Raw genomic sequence first — 12,948 nt, 5'->3', positions numbered from 1 at the left:
CTATTAGATCATAGATACTGCATAGACTACTAATTTTTAAAACCTTGTACTTTCTGGTTTAATTTGAGAATGATATTTTGAGACCGAGCTTGTCTTTTCATAAACAGTTTCAGTTCAGTTTAGTTCAGTTCAGTCGCTCAGTCCTGTCCGACTCTTTGTGACCCCACGGACTGCAGCCTGCCAGGCTCCTCTGTCCTTGGGATTTTCCAGGCAACAATACTGGAGTGGGCTGCCATTTCCTTCTCCAGGGGATCTTCCCAACCCAGGGATCGAACCAGGTCTCCCAAATTGTAGGCAGATGCTTTTACCGTCTGAGCCACCAAGGAAGTCCAATTGTGCGGTAGTTTGAGCATGTTTTGCCATTGCCTTTCTTTGGGATTGGAATGAAAACTGACCTTTTCCAATTTTCCCTTTGACCTTTTGCCGAGTTTTCCAAATTTGCTGACATATTGAGCACAGCACTTTCAAAGCATCATCTTTTAGGACTTGAAATATAGTTTAACTAAGTTAAATTTCGAAAGGTTGGATTCCACTTTTTTGATGGCTTGTATGATACTCTATTGGAGAAGGAAATGGCAACTCACTCCAGTGTTCTTGCCTGGAGAATCCCAGGGATGGGGGAGCCTGGTGGGCTGGTCTATGGGGTCGCACAGAGTCGGACACGACTGAAGCGACTTAGCAGCAGCAGCATGATACTCTATACTAGATATAATGTCTAAGACATCTATGACACTAGAAAGCTGTTTGAATTTTTCACTTTATGATTCATGATTTTATTCTTGTGGCCACTGATTAGTAGGGCAAACACAAATCAATATTCTTATGCTCACAAGAAAAGATAAGTTTCCAGAATCAGTCCAGATCTTAATTTATTTCTATTTGTTGAAATAGATCTTATTTCCTTTATGAAGACAAAAAGCCATTCAGATGCACATCTTCAGGAATGGTAGCAACATCACAGACACTGACAAAAAATCTGAGGGATTATTAGTTGTTTTCCTTGAAGTATACACAAAATTTTATTTAAATTATTTAACATTAACAAATTAATTACCATTGCCTTAGTTTTGCATTCACTTCTAGCAGTAGTAACTAAAAGCATTAATTTTATGTCTAGCTATAGCCGAGGAAAATGAACAGTACACCGAGTTTTAACAGGTCCTCCAGAGTAGGTTTGAGGATGGCAAAGCCATTCTCCTATTTCCTCTTCCTTGCTCACAGATATTAGCTGGAGATCCAATGATCTCAGGGGAAGTGGTCCTAGTTTCTGGGCCTCGGAGTGAGAATGAAACCCAATTCTGACCAATGAAGTATAAAGGGCAATTCCCTAGAGGTCTCCTATGAAATATTTTCCTCTCTGATAAGAGGCAAGGAAGCTCTCTGCTCTGTACCACTAGCTACATCTATTCTTGCACATGGTCCTTGGAAGACATGATGCCTGGTACTTCAACAATCTTGCCAGTCAGAAAAGTTCAAGGACTCTCAGAGGCTCTAAACCTGACTTCATAGGGCTACTGGGCCCACATAGCTGGAATATCCTTTCTCCAAACTGTAAGGGGGAGAAACTCTCATTTATTTAAGCCACTGTTGGATAGGCATTCTGACTTGCAGTTGAAAGCATTATTAACAGGTATAACCAGGTATAACATATAGCATATTACCAAAGCAAACACATGGGTAGATTTCTTTTTTTAAAACTTTTTATGTTGTATTGGGTTATAGCCAATTTTCAATGTAGTTTCAAGTGATTAGTGAAGGGACTCAGCCATACTTATATATGTATCCATTCTCCCCTGAACTGCCCTCCCATCAGCCAGGCTGCCACATAGCACTGAGCAGAGTACACATAGGTCCATTCTTAATGGCATCTATTTGCCCATGCCTTGATTCAGTCAACAAACATTTTTTAAGCAGCTGCCATGTGGTAATCACTATGCTGCTGCTGCTGCTGCTAAGTTGCTTCAGTCGTGTCCAACTCTGTGCAACCCCACAGACGGCAGCCCACCAGGCTCCCCCGTCCCTGGGATTCTCCAGGCAAGAACACTGGAGTGGGTTGCCATTTCCTTCTCCAATGTAAGAAAGTGAAAAGTGAAAGTGAAGTCGCTCAGTCGTGTCTGACTCTTAGCGACCCCATGGACTGCAGCCCACCAGGCTCCTCCGTCCACAGGATTTTCCAGGCAAGAGTACTGGAGTGGGGTGCCATCGTCTTCTCCGAATCACTGTGCTAGACACTGGAAACACAAACATGTTTTCCCGCAATTCAAGTGAAATGGGGTGAGTTATTCAACTCAGTGGCTAATGAATAACCCCCGCTTTGCATCCCTGCTTTTAGGCCCGGTTGTGCACACCCATTTTACACCCCACTTCCTGTTTGTAAAACTATCTAGGAGGTTTGGCCAGTCAGTACTACCCAACTACTTAATAAGATCAGAAGGAAGATTGATTGATAATTATTCAATGAGTTCTAACCCCTAACTTTAATTTGTAAATGGGAAGATTTAAAGGAGGAATGATTGAAGACAATAAAATTATAGAAGGCAGAACAAGTGAGCATGAACTTTAAGAAGTCTAATCAGGGTTCTTTTCTGACAGTTTGAAAATGAGCTTTCAAGGTAAATAAAATAATGAATGTAAACAAATGGACTATTTTTTCCAGATAGGAAGTGATAATAAATTTATGTTACAAAATCAAAACACAGATTGAGGAAATGTGGAGATCAGTGAAAAGATAACTCTTAACAGGTTTCTAAGGTGTCTGTCTTTAAGTTCTGATGAAGAAATTGACATTTGCGGTTCACCATGTACCAATGACATTTCATTTATGCCTTACATTGACTATGCAAAGAGACACCACTATCTCCATTTTATTCAAAAAGGAAGCTGAAGTCCAGAGAGTTTGTAATCTCATCACATAGTTAATAGGAAGTAGATTGATTGAACTCAGATTTGTCTCGTGAATGTCCCACCCTATGTCTTACTATTAATACTTCCTTAAAGACAAAGAAGCAAGCCACTGTCATCTTCTTACAAATTATCCCTTTATTCCAAAGTTGGAGACTAAATCTTGGATCCAGGTTAGTTCCTTCTGACATTTAGAGTCCTGTTCTTGGGAATAGTTTAAACAACAGTGTCTGACTTCTTAACAGCAGAGCCAGCAAATAAAATTTAAGTTCAGAGAATCTGGATTAAGTATCAGAAGGATCTTCTTTCCTCTTTTAATTTCAAAATAAATGGATTTCAGCAGAGATGTTTCCTTTCCCTTGAAGAAGTAATAGTTACACAGGGATAATTTGAACAAAATTTATACCCAGAGTTGGCCTGAACATATATAGATAAAGAGAAATTTATCAGAGAGATATTTTGACCAGTAATCCTTATAAACACCCCAGACATGGTTACTCATTCTTTTGTTGGTTGAGCCATTAGTTTATATATTTGGCTGGAGTTTTAGGTTTAGTATGGAGAAGGCAATGGCAACCCACTCCAGTACTCTTGCCTGGAAAATCCCATGGACAGAGGAGCCTGGTGGGCTGCAGTCCATGGGGTCGCTAAGAGTCGGACACAACTGAGCGATTTCACTTTCACTTTTCACTTTCCTGCATTGGAGAAGGAAATGGCAGCCCACTCCAGTGTTCTTGCCTGGAGAATCCCAGGGATGGAGGAGCCTGGTGGGCTGCCATCTATGCGGTCGCACAGAGTCGGACACGACTGAAGCGACTTAGCAGCAGCAGCAGCAGCAGCAGCAGTGTAAGCCAAACTGTCTTTTTACAAACATGAAAGTATTTTGAACTGGAAGTATCAAAACAACTATTTTGATCTTTTTCTACAAGAAGATAGCTACTTAATTTGACCAAAAGGCATGGTTAGGGCACTTCTGGGACTTTTGTCCCTTGGGGTCTTTATATACTGTTATGGTTTGCAAAACAATTTGGAACAAATGGCATTGATGAGCCAAGCAGCCTTTGAAATAGGAAACAGAATAAACCAGGAGAATTGTCACATACTTTTACTTTGAAAAAGTGTCAACAGTTGAAAGAGAAAATATGCCAGATTTCCCTTGGCACCATATAGCAGAATCAAATAAAGATAAATACTAATTTAATATAATTCATGAGATTTTAGTGAGGAATTACTTCCTAAATATTTATCCACCAACTCAGTACAAGCTCACAATAGGTGAGTGAATACAGTTAATTTCCTAAAGAGCTGGTCAACTGTAATGAGACTTTTTTTTTTCAGTAGACGGAAGAGATTTCTATGATGCAAATATGAACCTTCCCTCAACCATTTTATCCTTAGCACTCAACTTTAGCTTAGACGGTCCACCCTGTGAACAGCTGACACACAGTTAATCATCACTATAGGTCAGTCCACTTTACCTTAAAGGGCAATCGATTGCTCACATGAGGAAAAACAAATTAGGCATGTCTAAGTAATTGGTACTAAGAAGAAACAAGCAAACTCATTTAATGATACCCTATATCCTCATAAACTGATAATTGTAGCCCAGGTGTTTTTCATTTATAGTTTTAAATTAGTCAAAACATTAATGTTTTCTAGTGTGACTTCTTAAGGATGCATCTTAATGCTAGGAGCACAAAGTAGATTACAAAACGTACATGCCTCGTGACCACAAGAAATGGGATGCTGAGCTTGCCGCAGCACAGTAACTGGCCATTAATGTCTATCAGAGAGAAAGGGTGGGGATGGAAAAGGGGAGACTCATGGGCAGTGTTGATGGAGGGTCAGATGAACCTAAGAAAACAACTCTTGAAGAAGCTGAAGCTGGCTTAAGCTGGACTTCCAAAATAAAAGGAAACCCCAAAGTTCGAGAACACATTCTTTGAGAGTGATAACCTTGAAAATATTTTTGTCCATCAATTCTAGCAGCATATTTTTTTTTATATTTTTGGCAACTATAGGTATGTATGGAAAACCAGTCTTCATATGTAAACACAGTTTTTCAGGAAGCAAACATCTATTGTTAATTTCAGATGGCTGATGGACTAAACAATTAAAAAAAATTAAAGTACAGAAGCATCAAAAGAGTTACCACACAAAGGTCTCTTACTTGGTGATATTACTTTCTATCTTATAAATATTTGGACCCAGTAGATAAGTAAACTAGTCTAAAAATAAGGGATCATATGTTACTTTAATGACTAGCTCAAAATTCCCCAGAGATGTAATAATGCGATCAGTTTGAGTATAATATCAAAACTAGACAGCTATCATCCATTTTCCTCTTGAATAAAATAATACCATATATTGTGGCAGAAACATTTGAGAGTTACTTCAAACGCATTATTGCAACTCAGTTAAAAAAAAACACCTTAATTAATTTAGTTAGTGTTTTATGGATCATTGTCCTTGAAGATAATTTGCACTTCGTCCTGTTCAAAGGCTGAAGTGGCATAAACTGATACAAGAAAGCCTTTCTGTGGTTGAAGGAATTAGACCACAGAAAGTTTAATCTTTTTGTTTCTGGATATATAGGTAATACATGCTCATCATAAAGGTATGTAAGTAATACATGCTCATTATGTGGGAAATTATTGAGAGGAAAATAAAAATCACTGAGGCTAACTACTGTTATTGAATCACAGACAGTTTTGATAAATTTGACCCCAGAGTTCAACTAAAGCCTTCATTTACAAACAAGGAAACAGACCTTGAATAGAGGTAAAGCAAGTTGCCCAAGGACACAAAGCACAAACCCGCCAATTAGCAAAGATGGAACTTTGTCTCCCGATTTCTAATCTGAAGCTTGTTTCTGATGTACCATACTGCCCACTCTCTTTCTCCCTGCTCTTTTGTTCACTTCTATCTTCAGCCCCTTAAATTCTGTTTAACCCAGTCCCCTTTCCAAACCCATAATATCCTACATTACAAGCTTCCATCACTCAAAACCTTTCCTGCTTCTAGAGGGACACGTACTGTGTGTGTGTGTGTGTGTGTGCGTGTGTGTGAGCATAGGCAATGGACTTCTGGGATTAACTTGATGTATGATGGCCATGATCAAAATGTACAATTATTAGGGGATTAAGTAAGAAAACATCAAAGCACATTCTAGACTAAAGAGACCCATGCAGATATTTTGTAATAAGGAGATGATGATCTGAGCCACAGTCAGCTCCAGGTCTTGTCTTTGCTAACTGTATAGAGCTTCTCACCTTTGGCTGCAAAGAATACAATCAATCTGATTTTGGTATTGACCATCTGGTGATGTCCACGTGTAAAGTCATCTCTTGTGTTGTTGGAAGAGGGTGTTTGCCATAACCGGTGCATTCTCTTGACAAAACTCTGTTAAATTTTGTTTCATTTTGTACTCCACGGTCAAACTTGCCTGTTACTCTAGGTATCTCTTGACTTCCTACTTTTTCATTCCAATCCCCTATGATGAAAAGGACATCTTTTTTGATATTAGCTCCAGAAGGTCTTATAGGTCTTCACAGAACCCATCAACTTCAGCTTCTTTGGCATCAGTGACTGGGGCATGGACTTGGATTACTATGAGGCTAAATGGTTTGCCTTGGAAATGAACAAAGATCTTTCTGCCATTTTTGAGACTGCACCCAAATACTGCATTTTGGATTCTTTCGTTGACTATCCTTATTGCAAAATTTAGGTTTAAATTGAAAAAAGTAAGGAAAATCACTTGCCTATTCAGTCGTGACCTAAATCAAATCTCTTATTATTATACAGTAGAAGTGACGAACAGATTTAAGGGATTAAACCTGGTAGACAGAGTCCTGGAAGAATTATGGACAGAGGTTCATAACATTGTATGGGAGGTGGTGACCAAAACCATCCCCAAGAAAAAGAAATGCAAGAAGGCCAAGCGGTTGTCTGAGGAGGCCTTGTAAATAGCTGAGAATATAAGAGAAGTGAAAGGCAAATAAGAAAGGGAAAGATATACCTGGTGCAGAGTTTCAGAGTATAGCAAGGAGAGATAAGAAAGCTTTCTTAAGTGAACAATGCAAAGAAATAGAGGAAAACAATAGAATGGGAAAGACTAGAGATCTCTTCAAGAAAACTGGAGCTATCAAGGGAACATTTCATGCAAAGATGGGCACAATAAAGGACAGAAATGGCAAGGATCTAACAGAAGCAGAAGAGATTGAGAAGAGGTGGCAAGAATACACAGAAGAACTGTACAAAGAGGTCTTAATGATCCAAATAACCATGACAGTGTGGCTACTCACCTAGACCCAGACATCCTGGAGTGTGAAGTCAAGTGGGCCTTAGGGAGCAACACTATGAACAAAGCTAGTGGAGGTGATGGGATTTCAGCTGAGCTATTTCAAATCCTAAAAGATGATGCTGTGTAAGTGCTGCAGTCAATACGCCAGCAAATTTGGAAAACTCAGCAGAGGCCACAGGACTGGAAAATGTCAGTTTTCATTCCAATCGCAAAGAAAGGCAAAGAATATTCAAACTACCATACAATTGTGCTCATTTCACATGCTAGCAAGGTAATGCTCAAAATCCTTCAAGTGAGGCATCAATAGTACATAAACCAAGAACTTCCAGATGTACAAGATGGATTTAGAAAAGGCAGAGGAACCAAAGATCAAATTGCTAACATCTGCTGGATCATAGAAAAAGCAAGGGAATTAAAAAAAAAAAATCTACTTCTGCTTCACTGACTTTGCTAAAGCCTTTGACTGTGTGAGTGAAAGTCACTCAGTCGTATCCAACTCTTTGGGACCCCATGGACTAAGCCATGGAATTCTCCAGGTCAGAACACTGGAGTGGGTAGTTGTTCCCTTGTCCAGGGGATCTTCCCAACCAAGGAATCAAACCCAGGTCTGCCGCATTGCATGCAGATTCTGCATTGCAGGGGGATTTGACTATGTGGATCACAACAAATTGTGGAAAATTCTTAGAGATGGGAATACCAGATCACCTTACCTGTCTCCTGAGAAATCTGTATGCAGGACAAGAAGCAATAGTTAGAACCGAACATGGAACAATGGACTGGTTCCAAATTGGGAAAGGAGGACTTCAAGGCTGTGTATTGTCACCCTGCTTATCTCACTTATATGCAGAGTACATCATGAGAAATGCCAGGCTGGATGACTTACAAGCTGCAATCAAGATTTCTGGGAGAAATATCAGCAACCTCAGATATGCAGATGACACCACTTTAATGGCAGAAAGTGAAGAGGAACTAAAGAGCCTCTGGATGAGGGTGAAAGGCAAGCATTAAAAAGCTGGCTTAAAACTCAACATTGAACAAATGAAAATCATGGCATCCAATTTCATGGCAAATGGATGGGTGAAAAGTGGAAACAGTGACAGATTTTATTTTCTAGGGCACCAAAGTCATTGCACATGGTGACTGCAGCTATGAAATTAAAAGATGCTTGCTCCTTGGAAGAAAAGCTATGACAGACCTAGACGGTGTATTAAAAAGCAGAGACATCACTTTGCTGACAAAGGTCTGTATAGTTAAAGCTATGGTTTTTCCAGTAGTCATTATGGATGTGAGAGCTGGACCATAAAGAAGACTTAGCACCAAAGAATTGATGGTTTCAAATTGTGGTGCTGGAGAAGACTCTTCAGAGTCTCTTGGACAGCAAAGGGATCCAAGCAGTTAGTACTGAAAGAAATCAACCCTGAATATTCATTGGAAGGACTGATGCTGAAGCTGAAGCTCCAGTACTTTGGCCACCTGATGTGAAGATCTGGCTTATTGGAAAAGACTCTGATGCTGGGAAAGATTGAGGGCAGGAGAAGAGCGTGACAGAGGGAAAGATTGTTGGATGGCATCACTGACTCAATGGACATGAGTTTGAGCCAACTCCAGGAGATAGTGAAGGACAGGGAAGCCTTGCATGCTGCAGTCCATGGCTTGCGAAGAGTGGCACACAACTTAGCAACTTAGCAGTAACCCCATGAAAGAGATGGTATTACTCCTGATACATTCTGCCCATCCAGTTTTACATTGGCCTCCATTGTCAATGCTAAGTTCCAGCTCCCTACTGGTGCCCGAGTCCCCATCATCTCTAAGGGAGCCAACAGGAAAAAGCCCTATTTATGCTTACTGGCATCACCTGTGTTGTCCCAAGCTTATTAGGTGGTGACAGACAGACTAACAAAGCAGAAAGAGCAAGGGCTTTGCAACTAGACAAGTCTAGGCTTGAATCCTTTCTGAGTGACCTTAGATGAGTTATTTAACCTTGCTGAGTCTCTAATTTCTTTATGTGTACGATGGGGATAATAATAGTATACTTCATAGGAGTGTCGTAAAGATGAGACAAGATAATATCCGATAAGCCCCTCGTTTAATATCTGCCACGGTGCTCCACATGTGATACCTTTGGTTATTTATGTAGCTCAATGCAGATAACATCGCAGTAAAACACTTCTGGCAGACACCTTTGGAAGACCTTCTTACTGTATTTTTAATTATCCTTAAATGATTAAACAATCACTCTTGTTAATATTTTCTAATCGCATTAAACCGGAGGTTTGTGTCTAGGGCACATGATAAGGGTCTTATTTATCATATGTGTGCAAATTCAAGGACCCACGATGAGGCATGCCATTAATCAAAATTTTATGGCTGTGAGACACCATTATCTTTTGCTATGCTGCATTCATGATTGACATGCTGTCACAGCTGGGCATCTCATGAAACTGCTAAGGAACAAATTAACACTATGGAAGCGGTACTTACTGAAATGAAAACAAACAGAAGGACAGGCACAATGATCACATCAGTAAGAGACTGGGGTGGGGAAGGAGCTGGAAAACAGAGACTCTTACACTGGACATGTGGACTATGTTCCAACGGGACATAGTGAGGAACTCTGAAATTTTTGTGAAGAGCCAAGAGTGCAAACTTCATGCGTAAGTGTATGGCCAGCTTAGTGAGAATCAGCTTCAGGGTGATGCTCAGAAATAGGGATGCAGTGTGGAGTGTCTGAGGCAGATGACTGAGAATATGAGCCTATATGACATGGGAATTCTACTCAAATGAGTTAGGCCCTGTGTGCTGTCTCCTGGGAAGGCCTTGCAAGCAAATGGTGCAATTGAAAAGGGTTACCAAGAAGATCAGTTAAAATGACTGAATACCAGAGAAGTCCATCCCTGTTTTTTTTAACCCGAGGACGGCAAGTCTGGGTGAAGCCAAGCAAGGTCTGGAGAATATGAAGGGACTATTGTGGTGGCGCTAGGTGTTTTCTGTCTCTAAAGACAGCATACAGGAAAATGGGCACTAATGCTAACATGAGAGAAATCGATTTGACAGCAAATGAAACGACCTATGGCAAAACTTGAGAAACTGAAACGTTCATTAAATGAAATCTGTGTGTATTTTCTGGCTGCACATAGAGAACCTACACAGTAAATTCAGTGCCATGTTTTTTTGGGTTTCCAGTGAGTGTGATGGACAGAAAGTCTCTTCTTCTCCTTCAAATTCTCTTTCTTTTTAAGATTTTCTAAGACCACGTTTGGTTTACTTTTATCCCGATGAATACTATTATTGAAGAACGGCAAACTTTCCATAAATGAATACATTTCTTAAAAAAAAAAATTGGGTACACCTGACATAACACCAAGTGCATGCTTGTCAGTAAGTTTTAGTACATGCAAATGTGCACCCATTGCCACTGTCTACTTCCAGAACCTTTTCACCACTGCAGAAAGAAACCTCACACCCATTAAGCAGGTACTACCCATGCTCCTCTCCCTCAAACACCTTCTCTCTCTATGGATTTGTCTTAGGAATGTATTTCTTTCGGAATCTTATGAATTTTGCATTTAATTTTACAACTAGAGGTACTAGACTACTGAGTGTATGTGTAGTGTGTGTGGGTATGAGAGAGAGAGAGAGATGAGAGGTGAGCATTCATGAGAAACTTTGCAAGGTAAAATCTTGAGAAATAGCACAACAAAATGGAAATGTGGGAGGATACTTATTTTTTAATTAGCTGTTCATAACTTAGGCATCTGATGGTAAACTCCTCAAGGGTCCAGTCAATTACAGGTTCAAGAAATGGCCAACAGGTCTTGAGATATACCTGAAACACTGAGAAAGGCAGGGTGGCTTTATCACTCCTATGGTAGGCTAAACAGTTTCACACCCGACAGAAGCTCTGTCCTAGATCCAAGCTCTTCCTGTAATTGCTGATGATAACCCTATTACTTTTCTTTAGAGCAGTGTTGCAGCGACCATTGCTTATTCTGCATTTATTTGTCCTGGTGAGCACATCAGATACAGCAGAGGAAACTTAGGATGCCTGACGGGTAAGTTAAACACAACTTAAAATAATAAAACTTCTTTTGTAGCCATAACTACTTAAATTAAAATACACATTTTATTTCATCTGGAATTTTTAAAAAGTTAGGTAACCTATTTAATTTAAAAACTTGGAGAATGAACTAGAAAATGTTTTATAGGGCATTTTTTGGTAAACTGATTTAAAACTTGCATGACTTTCTTCGTTATGATTATATTGACAGGAAACTTGTGTTGCCTAAATTCTGGAAAAGATACATACAACTTGAAAGAAATCTTAATTTTCAACCAGTCAAGTAATTCCTCAGGAGGAGGAATAGCCTGTTGGGTCTTGTGACTTCAGTGGTGCTTTGTAATCTGGACTGTCAAGGCCAGGAGATATCTGTCATTTTGCATTTTGTGTATTTTGAGGAAATTTATTCCATTTTCATTCTCAATTCCTTTCCATTTCATAAGCCCCAACTAATTATCTTAACCATTTCCACTAATAAGGACTGGTTGTGGTTGTGGTATTATGGATCTTGCCTGTTTTCTTTACAAATTTCTTATCCACATGCTTCACGGTAATCTCCCGCCTCTTCTTTTTGCCCCCCATTCTCTCATTTTGACTTCTGAGAACTCCTTGATGATGATGGAAAACAGTCTCCACATCACATTGTGAAATGTGCATGACTTAGCTACTATTCCAACAAACATTTCTCAGACAGTGTGGGCCGGAAGTAATTTTTTTTTCAAACCAACTGAATCTCCTTTAAGATACCTGGAAGTTGAGGGCAGCACACCACTTGTCTTGTGGCAAGTACAAATTAATGTAAAGCACTTGGGGGTCCTCATTGCTGAGAGACAATGCTGTGAATCTTTGGGGCCTTTCTTGAGGACCTATCAACAAAATTCACTGGAAGAGACTGCCATAATGTGGAAGGTGTTTGATTCCTCAGTTCCCTTCTTCTGCATGTGCCTCATATGAGGGTGCCTTGGTTTACTTCTCAAGGATGTGTGGGTACATTACCCTATTTTCCAACTTTTAGAAGACAAACCAAAACCTCTCTAGGAGTGAAGAGAAAGGACTTGAAAGTGTTGTGAAAGAAACGGGGAAAAAGAGGGCTTGAAAAGGACAAAGGCAGTTAAGAGCAGTAGCTAAACCGTAAGTCACCTATCTCTGACCTCCAGACCACATCCCAACGCAGTCCGGCTGCACCCCGCCCCTCCGACCTCTGGGGCTCCAGACTGAGAGTCTAGATACAGGGCACATACTCACTTGTGTCTCCTTCCACTACTGGGTGGCAGTCTGGCCTTTTCAGGGAGTGGAATCTGGCTGGAGTTTCAATGTGTAGGGTCCAGTCCCCAGGTTTCGGCGAGACTGAGAAGGGTAAGTTTAACCTGGGGGTTTAGAGGCTCCAGGGATTTGGGCAGAGAGGTGGTGGGATGGGGTGGAAAAGTCAAGGGAGGCTCAAGTCTGGTGTTCTTTCGAGTTTTTCACTAGCCCCTCCAGGAGGCCACCGAATGGCTTTATCTGGACAGGGACACAACTGGGATAACCGGTATTCCTGGTAACTGCCTGTCCCGTCCTGGGCCACTTGGAGGAGAGGTGGGGACTGGCCATGTGGGTGCGGGCAGGGCTCAGAGGGCGCTGAGGGAGAAGCAAGCTTGTTGGTAAAGGAAGTGCTTGGGTGCTTCCTCCTGGTTGCCTCTCCAGGAAG

Source organism: Capra hircus, chromosome 2 (genome assembly GCF_001704415.2).
Source record: "Capra hircus breed San Clemente chromosome 2, ASM170441v1, whole genome shotgun sequence".
NCBI classification, from domain to species: domain Eukaryota; kingdom Metazoa; phylum Chordata; class Mammalia; order Artiodactyla; family Bovidae; genus Capra; species Capra hircus.
Note: the sequence above shows the minus strand (reverse complement) of the source record.